Genomic DNA, 26,141 nt, shown 5'->3' with positions numbered 1-26,141 from the left:
CAGAAGCATACAGCCTGTGGAAGAGGTGAGAAAAGGGCATGCTGAACAGTCTGTGAACAGAACTGAAAGAAATTTCTTTGTCAGAACTGCGAAAGAAAAAGGAGGGGCAGGAGGTGGTTAGCATCATTAAAGAACCATGGAACAGGAAGTTAAAGGAAATATGGAGGTAAGAGATGCTGAAAGATCAGAAACATTGTTGATAGTTTTGCATATTTGAGGACCTAGAAACGTAGTGCGAGAAGAGGCTCAGAAGCTCTGCTGAGTTACCTGAAGTCACAGGCAGGAAGCAGGCTGGTGGGCTACTTCAGAGGTCTGTTCTGTAGTCCTTATCTTACAGTAGAAGGTCATAGTACAGTAAGGGCCATAGAGCAGACTAAACGAGGAAGATGAGAGAAATTCTTAAGACAGAAGAAGGTGATGAAGAAAGACCCTCTTACAAAGCACCTTCTGTGTTATTGAGGACTCAAATCGAGATTTGATTTTTGTTTGTTTATCTCCCTATGAGCTCATAGCCATGCCATTACAGCTTTTAAGTCAGGAGGTTTGTTTTTTTTTTCCCCTTCCCTTCAAACAGTGCATGGACAACTTGATTGAAGATCTTTCTTTATATTGCCAAGCCCAGTCCCTCTGTAAACAAAGGTTCTGTGGTCTTTCGGTTCTGACAAGTTAAACAGCAAGGAAATCCTCTTTCCTTTGTGTCTTGAGTCTATATTCTATTAGAACCTGAAGAAAAGAAAACCCAACCATATAGCTTCTGAGCTGCTTAATGTTGCCATTTCCTATCTGTCTCTTTTCTCTCTTAACTAGATCTTACCAGATTTCATGTGAATTTCCAGGCCGTGTTATGATGTCTGGAAATATCTCATGTATATTGTTTGAAAATATGCTCAAATAACCATTATGGGGGAGAAACTGCTTTGTGAATTATGTATCTGTAATAGCGCTTCAAAGAGGTTCTCCCCTTTATCCTTGTTCTTTTTTCTTCCCGTGGAGAAGCTAAATATATCTAAAACAGAATGTTTAGAAATCGTCATTAATCATGATTTTTTTCTTTTTTCTCTCCATCCATAAACAAAGAAGGTAAGGTGGAGAGTAGGAAGGAACTTGATAATTATGGAGATGAATGCAAGTGATAGATAATGCACTAAATACAGCAGTATTTTGTTGTGCTCTGCTGCTGACCACGTTTTTTTGTTTGTTTGTTTGTTGTATCTGTCTCTTGGGTTGTATCATGATTAAGATATAAGATTTTATTTCTGTATTCATCATGGAGTTTGGCTTTTATGATCAGTGTATTTTGCTTATGGAGTGTGCGAGGCTTTTATTCTGTTGCTGTAATATCTGGCTATCAGAAAAGGCAACTATTTCTGAATGAATAGAAAACCTCTGCCATCATCTTCTGCGTGTGTGTGGAAGATAGTGGTTTTTATTGTCATAACTGTACCTTAAAACAGAAAGGAAGTCTTTCCAGTTCTAAACTTAGTTCTTGTTTTTCACCTGCTTTGCTGTTCTGAAAGTTTAACAGTCTTAGAGAAAGGTAACCATGCATCTGCTTCTCTTCCAGCCTTATTCCAACGTTCTAGTGTTAAGCACCTAGGTGAATCTATTCAAACTTGCCATAGAGGTCACTCTCATTCATTGGGATTGCGTCATTATGGCTTTATTACTGTGGCAACTGGATTTAATCTACAAGGGTCTAGTCAAAATGTGGATCAGTTGCGTCAGTTCTTTTCAAGTGCCTAGGCAGACTGTAATGTGAAAAGAATCACTGTACAGTTTTAGCTACCTAGTGATGAGGGACCACCAAAGCCTTGTGATTATATGTGCTTAGAGGCAATTCTACTACTGGATGATTTTTATTTTTTTTTTTAAACTGGTAAAAAAGTATAGGTAGCATAGCTTCTCCCCAGTCAGTGGCTGAGTGGGTCATACTCTTGCTCTGAAGCTGTGAACCATGTCATTAGTTGTGCTTTGAGCATCAGCTCATTGGCTTCATGATATGATAGAGAAAGGAATGCAGGCTAGGACCAACATGAAACAAGAAACTACTGTGATGAATGGATTTGAGCTAACTAGGCTAGGACTAAGTATAATTTGTGTAGGAGGAGCTCAAATGAATTGAGGCACTTTGTAGCAGAGTATAACCTTGAATCATGCTTGTTCAGATGATGGTTAAAACCTGCCTTGTCCTGCTATTTTTTTTTTCTTCCCTGTGAAGTGCTTTAGTGAGATGGCAATTATGCGCAAAGACCCACAGAGATATTTCTCCTCCTGGGACAAAATGGCCTCAGTGCCATTTCCAGTCTTCCTGAGTTTTGCTTTAGAATCTCCATCTTTCCTTTTGGAGGTCAGGCAGGCCATTGGAATGGATTTGATTATCCTGTCTCAAGCTGCTGTTCTCTCCCCCAGTTAGATAGTTCCAGTATAAAGTGTCTGGGTTCATGCTGTGCTCAGTTCTGCTTGCTGGTGTTGGTGGAGATGCAAGGTGGAGAGAGTGGCAGCCCTCTCCTGAGAGAGCTGGAACAGTGAGAGATGTGAAGTCTCTTTGAACCACAAGCGGCTTTCTCTTTCCAAAACAATACTTGCAGTTGAAAACTGTAGGTGATATTTGGGCAGGGATGGAAACAGTATGGCTGTTCTTCACTTGTTTCCTGAAGCAAGGTTTTATTACATGACTGATACATGTCACAGACCGAAAAAGAACAACTGCAGAAGGCCTAACATTTTTCTCTCCCTTCCTTTTCTAGAATATTTTACCACTTGCATTTCTGTCGCTTATTCAGATTTTGCCTAATCTAATAATAATTTCTAATAATAATAATAATTAATAAAAATTCTAATAATAGTAATCTGAAGAAGTCATGCAAAATAACCAATATTTTTGATCTTCCTTTAGGTGATAACTGGAAGATCTTTGAAAATACTGACCAAGCTTATACCAGAATCATCTCCAGCTCATGCTTCAGGGCTATAAAGCCACCTGAAAACTTCTTGCTCAGAATATCTGTCCTGCGTTTCTCTCTGCTACTCTAGGAGGAACCACCCAGGTAGGAAACCAAATGATAATACGAGTGACAGAGCAGAAAGTTCTATGTTTTCTTCCTTTTATAATCCTCTTGTAATTTTTTGGTATTTTCAATATGCCAGTTCAGCAGCTAAAATTATCTGAGCTGTAAAACCTCCACCCAGCCATCAGCTAAAAGCCTCTTCAGCAACAAAATATCTGTCAAGCCTGCTTGATTTAGTATATTGTATTTAGCGAGCACATGGCCTATTCCTTAGACCACTGAAGGTGATTAATTTTTTTTTGCAATGGAACTTTATTGGATAAGATCACATAATTATTTAATGAGGTTTAGCCATGGAGATGCAGGCCTGTATCTGAAATATGCTCCTTAAACTGTTCCATCTAGATCTGCATGCTCAGACAATTAAGATGAAAGTAGGTTTGTGTGCACTGGAAAACTCAAGAATTTGAAGTAATTAATGTAATTAAAGTGGATCTGTTAAATAGGATTAATTCCAGATCTCTTTCCAAAGTGAATTAAACTGAACCAAGTTAAGGCTGCTTTGATTCTGAGTAAAAGCATCCACTTGCCAGCCTAATGCAGTTTAAGTAATCTTCTTAAAAAGTGAATTTGGATCAGTTTTCCTGAATATTTTTGTAGTTCCTTTGGATTAAAACAAATGATTTCAACTTTACTTGCTTTAAGGCCTAGTTGAATGTGACACGCAAGATTGGAGACTATGAGTAGTACTCAGGAAATAGCATTTGCATGGTACTCAGGAAAAAAGTGTCTGCATGCCTGTTTAGGATTGAAGTGAATGGATCTTTATGTACTTCTGAGTGCTAAACCGAAGCAGTCCAGGTTTATGCATCTGCTACATTTTCAGTGTTTACACTTTAGATGCCTACAAACAGAGTGATAAAAGCATAAAGGCAGGCATTGCTATATAAGGTATGTTGCTGTTCAAGTTCTCTTGGGTTATATTCTGCTTTATAGCATGAATTTCTGCTCTTTAAGGTTATCAGGTGAGTTGTACCTTAAGCCCTACTGAGTGCTGAATTACTGGGAAACTTCTGAACCTCTGCTTAGTGTCTATTCTTTGAGCTGCTGGCTGCCCACATGGATGGCTCAGACTGTATCTGGCTTCATGACTTATTGGCAGAACCTTTGTCTCCTGTAGTTTCCCTCTAGAGTGTGGATTTTTCACTATTTTGATCTGATGCTGTTTGAGGCAGTGTACTAGGAACCAGGTGGGGCGTTGTCTGGCTATGCCAATGGTTTAAAAAATTACAGTGCTCTTTCCTCCATAATGTTTTTTTTTTTTCCTCGGGTCTGTCATCTGAAGCCAGTTGCCTCACTTTAAACAGGAGTTGCATATATTAGGCAGGAAAGTTAAAACTGTTTATGTTTTGCTGAAGTAGCATATAGTGTATCTAAAGCAATATTTACTGTGGGAAAACAATTGTGTGGTACTGTTTACTGGCCAGTGCCCAGGTCTGCAAAATATCAAAGACAGTGTGTAAAAACAGGCATAGATGGGTAAGTTCCTGAAAATGGGGCTCAATTTCAGCAACTGGTAGCATCAAAGTCAGAATCGCTGCTAACTTTTTGTTGGACGGTATGTAGTCCTAGCAGTTTGTCTGTGTGTTGTCACTTACAATATCAGTGCCTACAAGGTCCCTTTGATCATTTTGAGTTTGATGGGACTTGTCATGTGAAGAAGTCATGATTCCTGTCAGATGAATCAAAATGCACAGCTATACTGCTGTTTTTTTAGATCTGTTAAGCTATGATTCACAAAGGCATCTTAAAACTGTCCTTGATGTATTGACTTATGTCTCCATTACCTAAAATGGATTACTTTTGATTGTAAGGGGGCTTGAAAGGGTAAGAATACCTTCCTCATGAAAATTTTTGAGAGAAAAGATTACGTCGGGGTATTTGAGCCTGTCAGGCTCAGAAGAAATATGGGCATACTTTCCCAATTAGGTACCAGAACTAATGTGAAAATTAGATACAGATTCTTGACCCAAGCTCATAAGAACACAGCTCTGTGTTGTGCCACTGAGGTTTACTGCCTAGAGTCTATCCATTACTCTGCTGCAGGTTGTAGATAGGCTTGAAAGATGTACCTGAGCTACCTACTAGATGTTCAGCTACATAAATACTATTCTGTATTACTGGTGGTACAGGCAGGCTTAAGAAAGAAATGTTTTCTATGCAGTGTATGTTAAACAAATACGATTTCATAATTCCCAACTAACAGGCAATCTAAACAACTATTTTTTCTTTGATCTATGCTTTTTTCAATGCTACTCTGTTTGAAAGGAGGAAGTCAGTATCAAAACATAAAAGGCTTTCTTCCTTGACAACAGGTTATGCTTTTTCCAAGGAGATAGCAATGCAATTTAAACGTCGATCTGTGGTCATTTCCCCTAACTGATCTGATCTGTCACTAAAGCCCAACACTTTATCGTATAATAAGCTCACAATCTTTGATTGTCACTGACACCAGCACAGGAGCACTGATCAGAAAAAATCTTCCTTTGATTTCTCTGGGTGGAGGATCAGATGCAGCAGTGCAAAGGAAAGAGCTGAGAGGAAAAAAATAGAAGGGAAAACACAAGAAACTTTTGATTTCTGCCCACAGAGATACTCTTTAGAACTACGGACAACAGTCCATTTTCTCTTCTTAGGGTGAGCAAAACCTTTCTATATGCAACACCTGCAAATTACAGAATAATGTGAAATGTCTTAAAAACAATGTTATATGATGGTATGTGACTTCCAGTAGATACTTCTGCTCCACAGCTATGTGTATGCAGCCACCTAGTCCATGGTTTTTTTTCCTGTTTCAGAAAGAGATTTTTTCCCAGATCTATTCAAACTCAAACTTAGTGTTTATTGGCTTTGCATTTAGTTCAGTTCTGACAAGATTTAATTTTTCAGATGCCTCTTGATTCAAAGAGTCCGTTCATAACTATAGGTAGACAGGCAAGCTTGTGAAGTGCAAATGCTTTATGCTTTCTGGTATCTCCTTCTTGAGAGCAAAGGTTTGCACATTATGAGAGCTCTGTATCAGATTTTTGCTGTTGGTTGGCAACCCTGCACATGACAAAGGAGTTGAAACTAGATGATCATTGCGGTCATTTTCAACCCAGGCCATTCTATGATTCTGTTCTTTTGAGCTATTGTGATGACATGGACAAACTATTCCATTATATTCAGGAGTGTGGATGCTCTGTTGTATCATATATGCTTCTAAGCCACTGAGAATATTCTGAGGTTTTTGAGGATTCCACACTTACCCCAAATTCTTCCTCTTCTGTAGTTGTTGCTGCCCATACATGTCCTGAGCTCACAGCATGTCTGTATGCCAGCACAGGTGTAAGAGACTTCAGGTGCCTCGATCATTTGCAAACCTGAGCAAGGCTTTCAGATTAATGTATGTGTATTTTGAGAAAAAGAATTGTGCATTCTTCTAAGCTGCATTTTCAAGTAGAAGTCTTCCTTTGATTTATGAATTTATTTTGCGCACAGGAACAGTGCAGTTAGAGCTATTTTAAAGTAACTTTTCACATCAGTAGCAGGGCTGGTGTGAGAAAGGACGAAAGTGGATGCTAAGATATTTTAGGAAGTTTCTTGTTCATTTAAAATAAAAAGTACAGTAATTAGACAAAGCAACCAGTGCCAAATGCAATGTAGCACCTATGAAAGACTTAATTACAGAGGAAGGTTATGTGTCCCAATTGACAGAGTAATCTGTACTCTAATTTACTTGTCTTACAACTCATTACATCTGAGATATTGATTTTCCAGTAGATGCCTTCAGTGGATAAATAAGTGCATTTTCTCAGGGACCTTGTTTTGAGTCTGATCTGTGAACCCCTGTCAAATGAGCATAGAAAGCTCAAACTTCTCTATTAGGCGGTGTCTGTAGAATAATCAAAGCAGTCATACTTCAATACTGCTAGTAACTTGTAAATAAAGGGCAGACAGAAATGAGTCAGATAGAATTGTTGCCTTTGAGACTTAAAAGATGATGCTCTAGCAGGAAGTAGAAGTAAACAGTGATTAGATTTTAGTTATGGACCTCAAATTTTAGGCTTTAGTAACACATTTACTTCAATTAAACTCTATAAACTTAGTGCAATGAGCCAAGGAGATGAGGGGAACCTAGAGTTGTTAAACCTTGTTCTGATGCTTTATAAGAAGTTGAACATCTTCAAAGTATACTTCATTCATAAAGTAATCGCTCTGTTGTGGGTGAGATAACTGCTAACTGTGGCTGAGGAAGCATGAGATATTTATGTAATGTATGTATGTAAGATTTATCCAAAGCTCTAGAATTCTGGAAGATATTACAGTGTTGTATTGGTCAGAATTTTCAGCATTTGCAACTCTTGCACTGATTGGCAGAAGTTATTTGTGCTCAGCAATTCAAAGCAACAAGAATTTAATTGAGAAGTATTATGTTCCCACTATGTTCTCTTAAACAAATAATTCCCTGGGATATTGTTTGCTTTTTTTCTTCCTTTTTTCTTCTTTTTCCTCTTGGAAGTAAATAGTCAACTTGTTAATTGCTTACTTACTAACACATTACTGAAAACACTGTTGATGGTTTGATTTTATAAGTAACGCAGGAGTTAGCGTAATTGACTATATCCAACATCCATCCAGACTTGCATTTGCAGCGACCAGCATTAGTCACTACTGTGAGTTTTAGAGAGTGAAATTTGATCTTTCATGGAAAATTTTGCAATAGTATAATAGAGTAATAGAATGATTTGGGTTGGATGGGACCTTAAAGATCATCCAGTTCCAAACGTTTGCCGTGGACAGAGTTGCCACTCACCAGATCAGTCTGTCCAGGGTCCCATCCAACCTGGCTTTGAATGCCAGGGCATCCACAGCTTCTTATGCAGCCTGTACCAATGTCTTATTTCCCTCTGAGCAAAGAGTGTCTTCCAAACATCTAAACTAAATCTACCTTTTTTTTTTTTTTTTTTTTTTTTTTTTTTAATTCTAATCCATTCCCCCTTATCCTCTATCTATCAGTTGATGTAAAAAGTCACTCTCCTTCCTAGTTATAAGCTCTTTTCATGTACTGGAAGACCACAAAGAGATCTCCCCAGAACCTTCTGTTCTACAGACTGAACAAACCCAACTCCCTCAGCCATTCTTCACAGGAGAGGTACCCCAACCCTCTGATCGTCTTCGTGGCCTTTCTCTGGGCCTGCTCCAACAGTGTCCTTTTTGTGCTAGGGGTCACATGTTGACTAGAGAGACAACAGAAAAATTGTACTTGGCCTTCTCTTTAAACCTACTGAATATCCTGTAGAAATACAGTTTGCTCTGTTATATCTTTGATCAGTTTTAAAAATTCCTTCTGTTCCTATGTGTTTCTTTCTTACCTAGGAACTCATCACTCTGTTTTCTATGCATTGTTTTATGGATCTGTCATTCCCAATTTTTTTTCTTTCCAAACAAAAGTAATAATCTTTCTGTTTTTAATCTCTCCCAGTATGGAAACATTTCTGTGCCTTCAATCATTTTTATTGCCCTTTGCTGCCCCTTTCTATTTATGGGTTTGTTTTTTTTTTTTTTGTAAAATTGGATGAGCAGAAATGTTATATGATAGCACCACATTTTTTTTTTCTTTTTAATGTAGTGGCACTATGATATTTTCTGGATTGCTTGTTCCTTAATGAAGGCTAAAAAGCTATTCAGTGTTTTTCATAATGCCAGTGGGCACTGTCCTTCTCAGAAAAATGTCTGATTCCCTTTTTATCTAAATTGTTATTGAGTGTGGGCCATCAGAGCATACAAGCAGTTCACCTTGTTCCTTCCATTATTCTGCATTCAACTCCATTTATGATGCATTTGCTATTATGTTATTCAGCTCCCTAATTACATCAGGTTCCTTAGTCAGCAATCATTCTTTAGGCCATGTGAGTTGGCAAGAAAACAAACAGGTCCTCCTTCCCCTCAAAAGAGATTTATGACACAGTGAAGGCAAACAATTTTGGATCACGTGCACTTTATCCTATCTCTCTTCAATCTTATTCACATGAGAAGATGCCTGCCTTTGGAGTGCCATTTATTTTCAAGGGATGTGATCACTTACAGAGTTGAGCACAGAGAATAGTGTGCAGATGAGGACTCCAAGTTATTCCGGTCCTATCAATTATTCTTTGAATGCATGCAGCTTTTTTCTCTCCAGCTGATTTTTCTGTGGCATTTTCAAGCTGCTTGTTTCTCCAACATCTTTTTAAGCAGATCTTTTCTGAAGATGTTACCCTTAGGGCTAACTGGCACCTGGATGTTATGTATTTTATTTCTGTTTATATCAGTAGAGGTATTGTTTAGTCTAGTGGCTGGCAGTCTTCTTGGATAGCTGCTTTAACTCGCCTTAATGTGGACCTGTCCCCACAAACACCTGGTTGCTTCTATTGCTGTGTGGCATTGTGAGCTATCTAGCATCTGAATTTGATTATCTCTGTGTATGAAAAGGCTTCCCATTCAGAGGAAGCTTTGCTTCTTAAAAAAGAAGGCAAAATCAGCAGACTGTTGTATGCCCCTAGTATCTGATTTTCACAACATCCCAAGTAGTGTTGTGTAGCCCTAATGCACAGCAACCTGAGTATCATTCAGCTAAAACCAGTCCCTATTTTAGGAGCTCTAGTTCATGGCTTCAGGATATATATATTTTCACCTAGACACTTGCTTTCTCATAATATGTAGACTTAAGTGAATAATTTGAGAGCAGAAAAATTTATATCTATAGAAAAGTTTGGAACGCATTTCAGTAATCTTGATTAGAGAAACTTGGTTGTCTTTCAGTCAAGTACTTGTATTTTGGTTTTTCACTTACAAGTATTCTTTTCATTTTATACATCATCATGTAAAATTAACCTGTGTGCCTATGTGCAATAGACTGACTGGAATACTAATGAGAGTAACAGTGCTGAAAAGCCTCTCATTCTGATATTTGTATGTTCAATATCAGTGTTGCTTGGCATCATGACAATTCTGTTTTTATCCATTCACTCCTTAAATCGCCTAGTTACTAGATTTCAGCAGGATGTGGAAATGTAAAGTATCATTAAAATATTGCTTAAAGATTTTTCTTGATGGGATCTTTTTTTCCCTTCATGTTTCCAAGTCTTTCAGAATTTGAACCTGTGTGTAACAATTTTTCTTTGGTAGTAACAGTAAAAAGCCACTAAATGTCTGTACTTTTAATAATGGAAAAATACCTGCTACTATGTCTTTATACCTTGCACAGTAGACTCTGTCTGATATTTGTTCTTTTTTTTGTTGCTTTTTTTTCCTTTCATTCATAATGTCAGATCTTGATCATTCTGAACTTCCTTTTATTCAGTGTAAAATAGTTTATGCTCTTCTCATTTACACATGCCAAAGATTTTGGAACTTCATGAAGTTTCTCCTTTCCAGTCTCTACTCCCTCTCACTCTTTAAAATCTCAACTTGCAACCCCACATGTTGTTTTCTTAACAAGATGGAGGATGATCATGACCTAGTCCCAGAAATGCTATTTTTGATCTTCAAAGGGTGAAGCTAATAAATTAAATAATGTTCTTCCCATATCAAAGTCAGAGGAAGGCTTACTCGTCTCTTTTTTTCCCTTGAAATTGTCTCATTCCTTGAATCCAGAGACGTTTTTATTGTGTATATGTGTGAGGTATCAGCAAGTCCTGTCCCCAGCCTGCAAGCGTTGGAAGCTTTTGATCAATTCCTTTCCAGAGATCTGCTAACAACAATTTAACTTAGCATAATTAGATTCATAGGAGTTGCACGGGATCTCTCTATTTACAGTCTGTACAAGAAAAGATCTGTGATCCGTTGTCTTGTTATTTCTTATTTCTAGTCCATACATAATGTCATAATTTCTACATGAAACATTAGTACAAAGTCTATGACCATAAAGTGCAACAGATTTGCCTTGCTGTCTCTGAGGCCCTTCAAGTATGTGCTAACAGCACATCTAATATGAGTGCAAGCAAGATGGAGAAGCGTCCGTCTTGCCTTGTGCAGGGTGCTTGCAAGGGAGATTAAAATTGAGTGGCTGCAGTGCTGAGCATTTGTACCCCTTGTACTCCATGTGCTTAAAAAGCCTTGCTTTTTATTGTCAAGCATTTTTATTTGGTGTGAGTTCAGTCAGGAACGAAGTTGACTCTGGCACCAGAGCAAGACTAAGCACTGAAGAAAATGGAGGTGAGGGTGTATCTCTATTGTATACTTGCTGTAGTTTAATGCAGCAGGTGGCTCAGCATCACACAGTTGTTTGCTTACTCCCTTCCCAGTGGGGCTGGGGAGAGAATTGGAAAAAAACAACAAAGTAGAACTCATAGGTTGACATAAAATTGTGACACACAAGCAATTGCTCACCACTTCTCAACTAATGCCCAGCTAGACCCTGAGCAGCAGCAGAGAGCCAGAGGAACTCCCTCTCCTTTCAGAACTCCTTCCACATGCTGCCATATGATATGGAATCCCTTTGGCCAGTTTAAGTCAGCTGTCCTAATTCTGTTCCCTTGTAGCTCCTTGGGCCCTTCACTAAGAATGGCCTTGCAGCAACTATAAGCATCAGTGTGTTATCAGCATCGTTTTTCTCCTAGAGCTAAAACATGGCATTGTACCAGACACTCAGAAGAAAACAATTCTATTCCGGCTGAAACTAAGACAATACTGTATGTGTGTGTATGTGTGTGTGTATATATATATATATATAACCCTATATATTTTATACATACATATATATATATATATATATGTATACACCCTATACCCTAGCTAGTTCTGTAAAGTGCAGTATTACATAGTGCACTTACAGGCCAGTGCAGACATTTGCTGAACAGCAAAATGATCTGGGGAGAGCAGACAGCAGAATCAGTGATGTGTGCCCAAATATAAAACTGCACATCAGGTGTATGGTGGAAATAGCAAACACCTGAAAGAAAGGCACAGAGCTGTTTGCATAATTTTCATAGCACACACAAGTGTTAAAAAGGAACAGGAGTGATTAGCAAATGACTCGAGCATACTGCATGTGATTGAAAGTTAATATTCTTTCTGGTGCCTGGGTTAAATGCATTTAACGCTATGATACAGAACTTGCTTATTTCAAAGAGATGTGACAAATCATTAGGCACAGTTCTAATCGTTCCTTTAGAGTACTGACACTCAGCAGACTGTGTTGGATTCTAATCCATCGAGATCACATGCTCTAAATTTTCTCATGCTCATGGACTTTGGTGCTGTTTTTGATGCGTTGCTGGCTTATTTCTAAAGCTTACTCTAACATATCTGAAATTGTGTGCCTTTAACACCCTTCCTCACAATATCAACTGTGTGCATTCTTTGGTCTACAGTGCAATTCATCAGAACACCTGGGGTAGAAGTGCAATGCATACAGGCACATGCACATGCACATGCCTTCACTGACTTTCTAAGAGTCAGTACTCTTAGCTATACAAAAAAAACAAACAAAAACCAAACAAACAAACAAAAAAAAAACAAAAAAACCCAAACCAAAGATCCAAACAAACCAATGAATTCTGGATGTGCTTATGTGCCTAATTTTTCTTACTACTCTGAAATATCCTCTGGGCTCTCAGATCAGTCCCTGTGGTATGGTCTGGAATTGCTTTCTTGTAGCTTGTGGCTGGTCTCCTGAGCCACTGAATCTTTCCAGCTTAGCTCATCTTTAATCTCAGTTGTTTCTGGAGCTAGACCAGCACCTCTGCTAAAAAAGAATGTTCCTCCTCTATCTCAAAGCCTCCTGTTCATCTCCCTGAGGCTTCTGATGCTACATACTTCCCTGATTTATGGCTTGGTTTCTTTGGTAACCTTCCACTGTTCTGAATTCCCACCTTACAGCAGTTTAAGTACTGCATTAAACATTCTCCATTTGCTTTGTCAGTAGAGAGATGCACGAAGACGCAGAGAGCTTTCACCAGGCAGTGATTGTCTTTTTATTCTTTTCAAAACACTACAGAATGTTCTTTTTGGATATTTAGATGACTTTTTTTTTTTTTTTTCTTTTTTTCTTTTTATTGTATTATCTTTCCTGAATGTTTCTGAACAGTGGATTATTTTCAGCCTTGTGCAGTGCTTAGAAGAGCAATTAATCGTACTAGTATGGACACTTAGAAGTTCCAGCTTACCCCTTGTCCTATTTGCTTCACATGAATACTGCTTGTACACACAGCTAATGGTGTAAGGTACCTGTGCACACCTGCCAATTCCAACCACTCTGTCCTGTGTGTGTGTGTGTTCAAGACTTGAAAAATTGAGTCAGATGACATAGAACACAAGTCACTAAGAGCAAAAGCAACTTTAATTCCTACCATTATTTTCTCAGAAAGGTCTCTGGTGGTCACAGATCTTATTTTATTATCTTGTTTTTTCCCAGGACTGGCAATGATATGTGGGAAGTCAATGAAATGCCTGGTTATCAGTGAATTCACATTCCTCTGTCTGAAAATACCCTCATGTTCAACAAACCATAAATTTAGTACTCTTGAGGTCCTGCCACATAGTTCCTTTCACATGCCACTTCATAGGGATATTTCCAAGACTGACACGTGTAAAATATGAATTGTCTGAAAACTTCAGTGATACATCTTTAAAAAAGAGCTTTTATCCCATTGCTCCTAAAGTGATTGAGCTGTGTGCACATGTGGAACGAGGCTATTAGACAGGTAGTAATGTAGCTTCTCAGACATCTTGCCATCACCAACACACATACACAAACATACCCTATTGGCTCTTTCAGTGGTAATTTGCATCATTTTTCCCTGTTTGAGGTGGGACCAGATACACATTTCAAAGTATAGGAATGCATGAAGGTTCTGCTCACTTGCTCTTGCTGCACTTGCTCTGACTTCACTCCTCTCCACCAACTTAGTGCAGAACAAAACAGAGGGACAGTGTGGTTTTCAGTCTCATCTCCCCATATCCATATGCAGCTGGATGATCTAATTTTAGGTCTGTCAGCTTTTGCAGTGATAAGTTAACAATATAGATCACATATAAGCTGCATCACAATGATTTTAAAATGAGATTTATTCATTTAAAGTGGATGATAAATGATTCTCTTTTATCAGACTCTTGCAAATAAGATTAAAGCAAGATTATTTTCCTGGAATAAGGGAACAGCTGGCACGAAGCTAATGTCTCTAGGTTGTACTGTGCTTGCCTGACCTTGTAGAGATGTATAATGACAACAGGGAACATCCAGGTAGTCTTTCTGCTTTCTGTTTATGTATTACAACCAGATGCTATCTGGAGTACTGAAATGTTATGAATTATATGAGTGCTGTGACAAGCATTGGCAGGAACAGGCCGTGGCCCAGAGAGCACAGTCTACCCTGGTCTTTTGGATACACATATGATGAGTCTTTTCCAAAACATGTAGGATGATCTGCTCTGTGCTCATTTAGCATTAGAAGAAGACTACAACATCATGCAGAGTACCTTGAGTGTACTTCCCTCATGGTTAACTCATGGACACTCAGCCTTGATGTCTGATCCTTCCCTTTTGCTTCCATGAGGGCTGTGTTATAGCCTGTTGGAGTTCTCAGTTTATAATATGAAACAAAGAATGTATGTTGCACATCCTCAGTATGACATGAGATAGTGGAGGAGGCCAAATCCAAATGAACCTGTCAGCATTACGTACATAGAGTGGCTCCTGAAGTTGTCTGTTCTCAATTCGTTTCAGAGGGAGCAAGTTGGTTCAGTCTGAGGAACTGGGAGAGAACTAATTCCTCCTGTCAGTGGATATTTCCATAGAAAAATTATCTTAAGCACTAAGATAAAGCTTTTTCTGTTGTTCTTCATTATATTCAGACAAAGATCTTGGCCTGTCACCAGGATGCGCTGGTGAAGAATCAGGATGCACTGAGAAGAATCACTTCCTTTTCTAATACATCTACAGTTTCCTCTGCTGTTTTTGATCAGGGAGATATCCTGTGGTATATACATTTGTAGTTTTTCATTTTTTACCCATATTATCCCAGTATGAGAAATAGTCACACATTTGACAGCTGAATGAGCTCTGACTGGCATGGTTGCCTTAGGGAAAGGATGGAACTTTGCTATGCAAAGTGCAAGGTCTGTAATCTCTTCTTTGTTTTGCTTGTGCCACTTCAGGTTCTCTGCTGTAACAGAGAAATCCAGTCCCCAGTGACTGATTTTTCTGCTGTTTCTCAGTCCTACTTGTACAAAGAATTCCTAGTTACGAATCTGTCTACAGTCTATAGTTGATGGCATTTTGCCATCTGTCACAACCCTTTGTGCTCTAATACACTGCATCGTATTCAACTGCAGATTTAAATTGGAAAATAACATGGAGTAGCAAGTAATTTTGTTTTCTTTCTTCTCATCTCCAATTGCTGGTCTATAATCTACTCTGAACATGGTGATCTGAGCATTATTGGTTGCTAAAAATAGTTGTCTATTTTTGTTCTGGGTCAAGTCCAGTGTCAAGATTAATAGTGGACTGAAGAAGAAAAAATAAATTTCCTGCTCTAGTCTTTGGAGCTGCTCTGTAGATCTCCAGTAAGTGCTGTCATACACGCTCTGCAAAAGGATGAATAGAGGAATATATGCATTACTAGATCCACTAGATCTGCCAGTGGTTCATCAGTTTTCCCTTAGCATTCCCCTGTGTACCCTGTATTACATGTGTTAGCTAGAATGCCTAGGTACTGAAGGTTCACTTCAAACAAACTCTCAAGCAAGACCCTGTTGTCCTCTTGCAGTAAATATTTGAATATTCATAGCAGTGCTATTTTCTTTTTGGAGAGGAGGGAAACGTAGTTCCCTGTGAAATGCAGGGTTAATGAAACACTTGAAAATATTAGATATTTTGAAATACATTATATATATAAATATATATAAAATATGTCTCTAAACAGACTGTGAAAACAGAATAAAATATCCTGCTGTGCTTCTGTAGAACCAGACACAGAAAAAGTTCAATAGCAACAGTCCGTGTTAATCTTCTGTGCTTGCACTCTGAACTCTGATGTTCAGCTCCTCGAAACATTCATGAAACAAGACATATAAGCTGAGTGACTCTACTGAGCAGACAAAAATCAAAGCCTGAACAACAGAGGAAAAAACTTTGTCTCTTTTAAAGCTCTCTTCTATTTTTCTAGGAAACATCACTACAGGACTGGCCTAGAAAAAAAAAAAAGGCAAAAAAGCAAAGGGGATTTCAGGGTATTCAGTGTCCTTGCAGTGCAGGTGAAAGCTGCTCTTAAGAGGATGCTGAAAATAAATCCCTTTTAAAAATGAAAAAGAACAACTCATGATTAGCACTCATAAGAATTTGTGAAGGCAGTATTTTGTAGATTAGAAATTGAGATTAAAACAAATAAGTTATAGATCTAATTGGCTCAGCAGGTTTGATAGAATTCAATTGACCTTCAGGTTGAAAAAAGTTTATGTAATACTGTTTCATCTTAGAAGTTAAAAGGCATTGTGGAGAACTGGTTTGGAGAAAAAAATAGTGTATGTCTTTATAATTATATCAATATCTATTCATTTCTGAGTTGCTTCTTTAGGAACGAGAAAAACACTGGAATTGAAAGAGCGTCTTTGCTAATGAGCCACATCTGAAAGATGGGCTGCAGGACATTTCAGAGGGTAGAGAATTCGAGTGAAGGAGAGAAGAGGTGAGACCAAAGGCCTCCAAAAGATATTTAGATGATTTTTAAGTCTAGCTATATGAATTAGAATACTGGCAGTGAGCTACTGATGGTGGCAGAAAGGAATGCCAGTTGGGTAAGTAAATCTTTGCATGTTTGCTACTTTGTGTGACAGTACAGAAATAACCAACTCTGGGGGTGGGACCAACTGAACAGACTGTAAACAGAATAATTGGTGCAGGTAAATGAACACATTGTGATAATTTCGAGGTATTAATATTGTTTTCATGTCTTGCATGCATGAGTGGTGTTATAAGTAACGAAGAGAAAAAAGGGCAGATTAAATGGCCAAGTGGCAGCAAGAGAATATAGATTTGCAGTGTAATTATGAAGAACAAAATGGGGCTGTTCAGAGTGTTGAAAGTGCTATAACACTCCAGGCTTGAAAAGGTGTAAGGAAAACCATTTGGAAAAAGCTGAAGGGTTGAGGGTTCATAGAGAACAGCTAAAGTGGAAAAAAAAATCCTGAAGCTACATGTAAGTGCATTAAATTGAAAGAAACTTTAAAGAGTGGTGTAACATGAAGTACACGATAGGCAGGCAAAGCAACCTGAAGACTGGAAATAAAGTGATGGAATCTTCACCAGTTGTGGGATGGGACAGTGTTTGATAAATGGTTAAGGTATGTTGAGCACATCTTGAGAGCAATGCAGAAAACTCTCTTTAATTGCACCAGGAGCAGAAACAAGCTTGGTAAAGGCCAAAGCAGAGGACAGGAAACATTACTATGTGGAAGATGTGGTCTATGATATGAAGGTTGTTTCTCATACTGAGCATGTAATAGTAAATACTCTGTTATAAATACAATTCTGTTTATATATAGATGTGATTATCTAGAGGAAAATTGGTGTATTTTCTGTTTAATACTGTTCATGTCAGGCAATTCTTTTATTCAGTTGATTATCAAGTCTCTGTTATGTTGTGTCACCTTACTTGCCCAGAGGTTATTGTGCTATTTTGTCATATAAATGTATAAAATACCTTGGTTTTATCTTCAAAATAATTAAGTCTGTGATCAGCTGTATCAGTCACAGCTGAAACAAGTTTTCTGATAGTAAGTTTGGATTGCGTATGTCAGCTATTTCCAGTGAGAGGGCTATTCAGATGAAAGGAAGTGCTAGTTCACGCCAAGTAACAGCTATCCAGAATGGATGCTTTCATTGCTAGGCATACTTCGTGCATCATCTAGTAGTGAAGTAATTAACAAAACATCTTAGCTCTTTAATATCTCTCAAAGCTCATTTCATGGCACAACTAATTTGACAGCTGTCTGAATTACAACAATGTATGCTAATATTATGTTTTCTTAATACTGGAATTAAAGTTTGTCTTCCAGACCAAAATTACTGTTTTGATCTGTACTTCACAGCACTAACTTTGGCATCACTAGTCTGATAAATTGCTCAAAACAATTTACACCGAGTCAGAGCAGATAGAATTTTCGTCACTTTGGATGAATATCAAAAGTGTTTAGAACCAAATCCAACTGCTTCATCTTGCCAGATATTACTTGGTAGCACAATGTCATTTTGCAGTGACAGACCATAATTTTGTTCATATTCCAAATGTTGCCCTTTATAGGATATAGAAGTGACGTTTGAGCACTGAAGATCACTTTGCAACTAAGAATCTAAAACAGCATCATAAACTCATATCACACAGAAAATCCAAGTGAAGGGTTATTTAAGGAATAGTTTCAGAAAATATGGTGTGATTTTATGCTTTTTAGATCGAATTTATAGCTTATATATATTGTTATGAAAGAATCAGTCACAGAAGTTGAAGGAACGGGACAAAACTCTCAGATTCCAGATTTTGTTATCGGCTAAAGATAATTCACAAGCAATCAATTTTCTACAAGTACAATTTATGCTAGATTTCTGAAATGAATCGTCAGAACTCAAAATTATTGAAAATATAAAGGTCATCAGTAATACAAGGGCCGCTCCTAAAATAATGCCTCCTGTGTTGTTTTGTTGGCCCGTGATGTCAAGGGTGGATGGTGGTGGTATGGCAGCAAAGGTTGAACCTTCCCACCAGTATTCCATTACATGCTGTTGCTGTGTGACAGATGGCAGCAGAGGGGCAGTCTGACAGAATAGAGTCTGACTTGGAAGTGTGTATGAAGAAAAGGTGTGTCACTGATTTCCTTCATGCAGAAAAAATGGCGCCTGTTGACATATATGGATGCTTGCTGAATATTTTTGGAGACCAAACAGTGAGCACAGTGAAAATTGGACTGTGCGGACAACATTTTCCTGTTTTCACAACAGCTATGACTTTTACAAGTGCAGCATGCAGGCTGTTGTTCATCCCTGGTGAAAAAGGATAGCTACTGGGGGGTGACTATGTTGACAAACAGTTTTTGTAGCTCAGAATTTGCTCTACCAAATAGTGTTGTTGTGGTCTTTGTAACTGTTTCCATGGAAATAAATGAGTGGGATTACTTTCAGAGCAACCTACATATATGACAGTAAACCATCAAGGCATGCTTGAAAAGTTGTCTGTACAATTCAGCATTAGCCTTTCAAAGTTTTGCCATTTTTTCTTTTACTATCATAACACAGCTATCTAAATTATAGCAAGTTATTTTAAAAAGCATCAATCTTCTTGAGGATATTTTCTTTAGAAAGTGAAATTTGTATCCAGAAACAGCTTTTCAACTCAGGGAAAAAAAAGAAAAAAAAAAAGAAAAAAAAAAAGAAAACCAGAAAAAACACAGAATACATTTCCCAGCCACAGCAACAATGCACTTCTGGAATGCAAGAATAGAAATAACAGCTGCACCATGCTGGATCTTTACCCTACATCAGCTCTGCCACTGGCCAATACCATTCTGCCTAGAGGAGAACATAAGAACAGACAAAGTGATTCACTCACAGTTCTGCCTCAGTAACCCACAGGAAGCTGGTAACCTGCAAGAGCTTTCTGTTGAGCAGCCCTGAGGTTTTCTTCCATAAATCTGTCAACTACTTCATGAACTCAAAAATTTTCAGTGTCTTGTGGCGATAAGTTTTGTGACTGAACTACACATTAGACACAAGACTGCCTCTTTTTGCTGTGAAACACTGAGTTTTGTTTGAGGTCTCCCATGTTTTACACTAAAAAGAACAACAAACAGCTTCTCTATCCACTCTCTTTGTCAGGCTGTATGGAATTAAGCACATTGTTCCATAATCAAGTTTTCTTCAGGCTAAACAGTGGTAGCATACTCTTCTTCATATTATGGAAGCTGTTCTATAATTGTGATTATCTTTGTTAAGTTACATTTTATTTAAGAAGAAAAAACTAGAAACTTGTAAAATATGCAAGAACCAAACCTGGATTTTGGTGGATTTGTACAGTGGTATAATAATGTTTCCTCAGAATTAGGGACTTATATTTCAGGACTTGTATTTTAGTGTCTGTTAGTATACTTTGATAAAATATCCCTGGTGTCCTAAGGGAAATTTTCACATAACCCAGAGGACCTAAATATCACTACAACCCAACACCTAGCAAAGATTATACTACATTAGAATCTCAGAAAGAATGGGATTGGGAGGGGCCTAAAAGATCATCCAGTTCCACCCCTGCCATGGACAGCCATTGCCACCACCAGATCAGGCTGTCCAGGGCCCCATCCAACCTGGCCTTGGGTGCCTCCAAGGTTGAGGCATCCACAACCTCCCTGGGCAGCCTGTGCTGCCTTTACTATCTAAGTAAAGAATTTATCCCTAGCTCCTAACCAAATTTCCCTCTTCTAGTTAAAAGCCATTCCCCCTTGTCCTATCACTATTAGACTGTGTAAAATTTGGTCTCCCTCCTGCTTATAAGGTCACTTCAAATCTGGATGGGTGTAATGAGGTCTCCATGAACAGTTCTCTTCCCCAGACTGAATGAGTTCAACTCCCTCAACCTTTTATCGATGGAGAGGTGCTGCAGCCCTCCAATCATCTTCGTGGCCCTCCTCTGGACCCACTTCAACAGCTCCATGACTTACAGAGCAGGACACTCTGGCTCTGACGTGAACAACTGCACTTCTTTTTGAAGAAAAAGGAGTTGCTCAAACTGATCCTGCTTACACCAATAAATTGCTCTTGGATTAAAGCCCAGCATCACACACATGGCAAAACGCATGTAAAGTTGTCTGTTCAGTTCTTTCAGATATTTGCATAACAAAAACAAATGTTATGTGACTGTGACAGTTTGTGCTTTACAGCAAGCTAACAGCAGGGACGGTTATGCTCCATCTTAAGGTGGAAATTCCTCTTGACAACCTGAAAAAGGTTCCTATATCTCCTCTGCCAGGTCTGGCGGCAGAAAACTACATTTTGCTCTCTGAATATTGTGGAAGCGTTATCAGGTTGAGTGGGATATTCCATTTCAGAAGCAAAAGATGCTTAAGTAAGGTTATGCACCGAAGCAGACTGGATCCCTTCCTCACATCCAAGCGTCTGTTGTGTGTTGACAGGTCTCTTCACACTGAAGCATGGACAAGAGAATTGTTTTCTCCTCTTTAACATCTTCCTTTCATTATCAAGCCCTCAGCAAATAATCAAGGATCCTTAAGCTTTAAGCTGGAGGAAAAAGACAAGACAGCTACACTAACATACAGTTACATATGGTGCACATTTATAACACATCCAAACTTAGGCTGTCAACAGGTCTGCAAGAAATAACACCAGACCATGGTGTTCCAGGTTGCAAGGTCAGCCAACAAATATCTTGAGAACTGCAGAAAATCAAAGAGAAAATTAACTAGCATTTTCTCAGCTCCTGTGGGTTGTTCAAAATTGTTTTATGTAGGGACGTACATCATTCCTTCTTGTAAGGAAAATGTATGGTGCCAATTTCCTCCCAACGCTATACAAACTGAGACAAGAAGCAAGTACCTGGAACTGGATATATATTACTTGGCTGAGCAGACTAAATGTAATAAAACTGAACTGACTCCCAAGAGTATTTTGTATATATTGCATATACCACCTTTAAGTACTTCTCAGTCTTTCTTCCAAGAATTTAATATAAGTTCAAAGCTTTATGGGACCTAAAAAAAAAGTTAAGGTGGAGATTAGCACTCAGAGAATGTCTTCTAGGGAGAGGAATGTCAAGCTATATTGTAGGATGTTCTCACTCAGATGTCTAACAAATAAGGGCTTATTTGTGGATAAAGCACTGCACTGAAACTGGGGATGCTTATGTTCAATCAGCAGCATTGCCATCAGCTTCCTGCAGGACCTAAAGCTTGTCTATCTTTTATTCAGTTCTTGTCAATGAGGACAATAACAATTAATTTTTCTTTGCTTGTGCTTATTTAGAAAGGAAGATATTTAAGGCACAGACTCTTCACTCCTGCATGTAAAACTCCTGTTGGAAAAGAGCTGTGGTCTTGAGTTGGTTTAACAAGAGTAATCCTGCATATTTCCTCTAACAACTCCCTGTTGTTTGATGGCAGACTTCCAGGACTACAGGGTAGCTACACGATTGCCACGAGAGGCAGGGTAAAAATGCACATAAAAGATGCCCTGAGGTAATACCAGTATCAAGATGTAGTCTTTGTCTCCTAGTAGAATTCAAGATACTGACATATCAGTCTCCCATATATAGAAAATGAAATAAATCAGATAAAGTGTCTTAGATAAGACTGAAAAAAGTAAGTCTGGATTCTGACATGTGCCTGTTATTTTAAGTATGATTCCGAAGCCTTTACATTTTTTTGCTCTATGGATGGCCACATCTCTTTCAAACTTCTGAATAGAGAGATGGTCAAGTAGTATATAATCCTGTCACCTGTATTTGGAGTACTTAGAAAGTTGCCTATTATGAACATTCTCTTGTGATCACCACAAACATGCAGGGCTTTGGAACATTCTGAAACATCAATCAAAAGTAAAAGAGGAAATAGGGATGTGCCTTAAGAAGAAAAACAGCAATTATTTTAGAACAGTATACTGTATTGTGTGGTATAATAATGTCAGTGATTTGCAAAAGTTTCATGAGCTTTTCTACTTTGGTTTCTACAGAAAGTTCTGAGTATTTTGGACAGTGCTAAAATTAAAATGTGTTTAAACAAACATCAGAGAATTCATGTTCATTAAGTACAGGATAAATGTAAGTTACTCTGAAAGTAATGCTTCTTTTTATTTCCACTGAAACTACAACAGATACAAGGAGAACAATAATGCAATTTGATAGAGAAAATTCTCAGCTACAAAACAGTATTTTTCAATAGTCACCACCGTTAGCTATGTATTTTGCCAGCCATGAACAAGAGCCTGCATGCTGTGCTGTTTACAATCTGCACCAGCGGAGGTGACCCACTGTTGCTGCTGCCACTGCTGAAACACACCACCCACCACCTCACTGTGCTCACGTCAACTGTTTGATCTCCATAAACATTTAGCAAGCATCAACAAATGTCAGTGGGTGCAATTTTTTCTGCATGGAAGAATACGGTTCCACACCTCTGCTTTATACACACTTCCATGTCAGACAGCATTCTGTCAGACTGCCCCTCTGCTGCCATCTGTCACACGGCAGCAGCATGTAATGGAATACTGGTGGGAAGGTTCAGCCTCTACTGCTGTACCACCAACATCTGTATCTGATAGTGTGGGCCAACATCATAAAACAGGAGGCATTACTTTTGGAGCAGCCCTCACACAGCTGAAATGTCTGCATTTAGTGTTGCCTGTGTCCCCAGACTGGATATTCCAAGGCACTTGGGTGAGTTAGGAATCCAGTTCTTCCTGAAGTTCAGGAGAATTTGGCATCTCTTTGTTTGACCTTCTGGAAATCCTTGCCTGAATGCCTGCCTGTGTGTGGTGCTCTCTTAGCAAATGAGAGTCATATCACTTGGGACACCTGTAAAGGAACTTAACCAGTTATCTTAACAAGATAAAGATTTAAGATTCATCTGATGCGTGCATCCTGGATTAATGAGTATCTCTTCCTCACAGAGATACAGATCTGAATTACAAACACTTTCTTCCTTTATTTGGGTTTGGCATTCACCTTCACTTTGATTTTATGTTCTGAAAAGATACTCCTTTCTCTCTAATGACGAGCTAAATATAGAGGAAAGACTAAATCTTAAATCACTCCCCACAAAACCTAAGCTCTCCCACTGAATATGTTTCTGGATTAAATAGCTCTTTTCTACAATCCATTTCCTTCCAGTCCTACAAAGTCTCTTGTAATAATTCTTAGGGGTACAGCAGCATGGTATGCCTACCCATCCCTAATTTTCTGCTTGTCCAAAATTGTCAAGGATTTAATTCTGGCAATACCTTTGGAGATCATTTCAGATATAAAATAAAAAGAATCCTGGTTTACAATCGATTTGACTGAAGTAACCATTTTCTAGGCATCATTATTGTATATAGTAGGAAATAGGTATAGCTATTTCCTTAGAATAAAACATCTTGATACCTGTCATAAAAGACTAAGAGAATACCTTCCTTGCTTCACATCACTTTTAACTGCCTCCATAAATGTTAAGGAATTGCAATAAAACTTGGGAAAATGCTTTCACTGTCTGAGCTTTATTTGACAGTACTAAGGAAATTATCTTGTTCTTAGTGCCAATTGGAATGTTTACACATGAGATATTCTTTAAAACTATATTCTTCTTCTCTTCTCTTCTCTTCTCTTCTCTTCTCTTCTCTTCTCTTCTCTTCTCTTCTCTTCTCTTCTCTTCTCTTCTCTTCTCTTCTCTTCTCTTCTCTTCTCTTCTCTTCTCTTCTAAGCTTAACAGCTCTCTCTCTCTCACTCTCACTTCTATTCATTTATTTATTTATTTTATTACAGAAAGATCTTTAAACAGTTCGCTGCCTCCTTGGCATTTCTTCATTCTGCTGTTCATTTCATGTGAAGTCTCCCGGGCTCTCACCAGTTTAAAAATCAACTTTGTAGTTTTCTATGGTAAATGACTGACAGTATTGGAAATCATGCTCTTTGTTAGACAGACGACTGCATTCACACTGCTAGGCATTTGGACTGAACTTTTACCCTACTGACTTCTTTTTCTCCTCCTCTCAGTGTTGTCTTTTGTATTTCCTCCCATGGCAATGTATCTTCTGTTTCTGAAGTGGGTGCATTTTGTCTGTGATCCTCTATGCAGCTTTGGTGTGCAGCTGGAATCTAATGAAGATTTGCTTTGTGTACGTGCTATTGCATATTGTAACCTGAGACACTGACACTGAATTACAAGTGCCTGCAGAAATTGAGCTTAGTACTTGTTGATAGTTGATCTAGTGAATGGTACGGTGTCAGTGTTTGTTAGTGAAGAAAACATACTAGTAACAGTACCAGCTTTGTCTAAACTGCAAGCAAAACAGCTGAAAGACAACTACAGTTGGAGCTGTAATAGTTGTTTTAGTCTGCATCAAAATCATGTAATGTAGATGAGATGGTTTGGAAATTTTTTTATGCTCTGTATCCCTTTGTAGCATCTTACTTAGAGTGCTGTGATGCTGTGACTAGGTCTTGTTCTGTTCACATGCTTAAAATTACCCATGTGCTCTGGTACAGCGTTATTCAGCTGCTGGATCTGATGGCCCACTTCTTCCTTGGAAGAGGTGGGGAACAGCTGTTTGGGCAGTGTGGGCACTCTGTGGGCACTCTGCTTGTCAGCCATCTGTACCAGCCCAGGGCTAGAATCTGAACTGCTGCTTCTGTCTCCATAGTAAAAGGGAGGACACAGTACGTGTGTCCTTCCTGGTATGCTTGTCTGGAACTCAGTGCCAGGAGACAGCACAGAGATGTCCTGTCATGTGAATAGGTTTCCTAACTCTGATCTAGCCCCAGTGATTGTCATCTTTGGGTCTCTTGGGTCCAAGTAATCAGTGCTGATGCTTAATGAAGAGGACAGTTCTTAGTCCCATCAATCTTCTGTAAGTTATCGACTTGAATAACTGGGGAATTTGAAAAGGTAGGAATGTTCTAAATTAACAGAAGTGATTAAATAATTTTGTATGTATAAAATAGTATCAATGTACACACAGTATTTTCATACCAGTGTGAGAATTTATGGCATTTGAAATAAATTATCTTCCCCATATGTCTCTTTTCTACAGCACACGCTTTTGCGATATGTAGGCATTAGAATCTTAAGCATTGTATTCTAGCTATGTAAATTTTTCTGTGCATCTTGCAAGTGGGTGTATAAGTGTCTTCTGAAAGTTATAATTTGCAGGTCGTGTCTTGCTTTGAAACAAGAAGTACTCTAATACTGTATTAGATGTTTCAAGTTCAGATACATAAATCACAGAACAAGATTCCAAGATGGCACAAAGCTATTAAAAGCCAGCTTTACTTTGCTTATATATATGTTTGCCTAAAAACAATCTGTGGACCAGAAATTTCATATGTGCTCACATTAGATCAGATATCTTTCTAGTATAGAATT

General features: G+C 38.4%; 1 protein-coding gene across 6 annotated transcripts in view; it reads left to right on the top strand.

Annotated features, from left to right (window-relative positions):
• The window catches only part of GADL1 (glutamate decarboxylase like 1), a 243,800-nt gene that overhangs the window by 84,143 nt on the left and 133,516 nt on the right, over positions 1-26,141 (top strand). For all 6 annotated transcript variants that reach the window (XM_048950655.1, XM_048950654.1, XM_048950656.1 and 3 more), the window contains exon 2: positions 2,897-3,047. The gene's annotated coding sequence lies outside the window, so the exon portion shown is untranslated. The remainder of the gene's footprint in view (positions 1-2,896; positions 3,048-26,141) is intronic.

The sequence above is a fragment of the Lagopus muta genome, chromosome 7 (assembly GCF_023343835.1).
Source record: "Lagopus muta isolate bLagMut1 chromosome 7, bLagMut1 primary, whole genome shotgun sequence".
Taxonomy (NCBI): Eukaryota; Metazoa; Chordata; class Aves; order Galliformes; family Phasianidae; genus Lagopus; species Lagopus muta.
The sequence above is the reverse complement of the archived record's forward strand: the minus strand, read 5'-3'. Positions and strand labels throughout refer to the sequence as shown.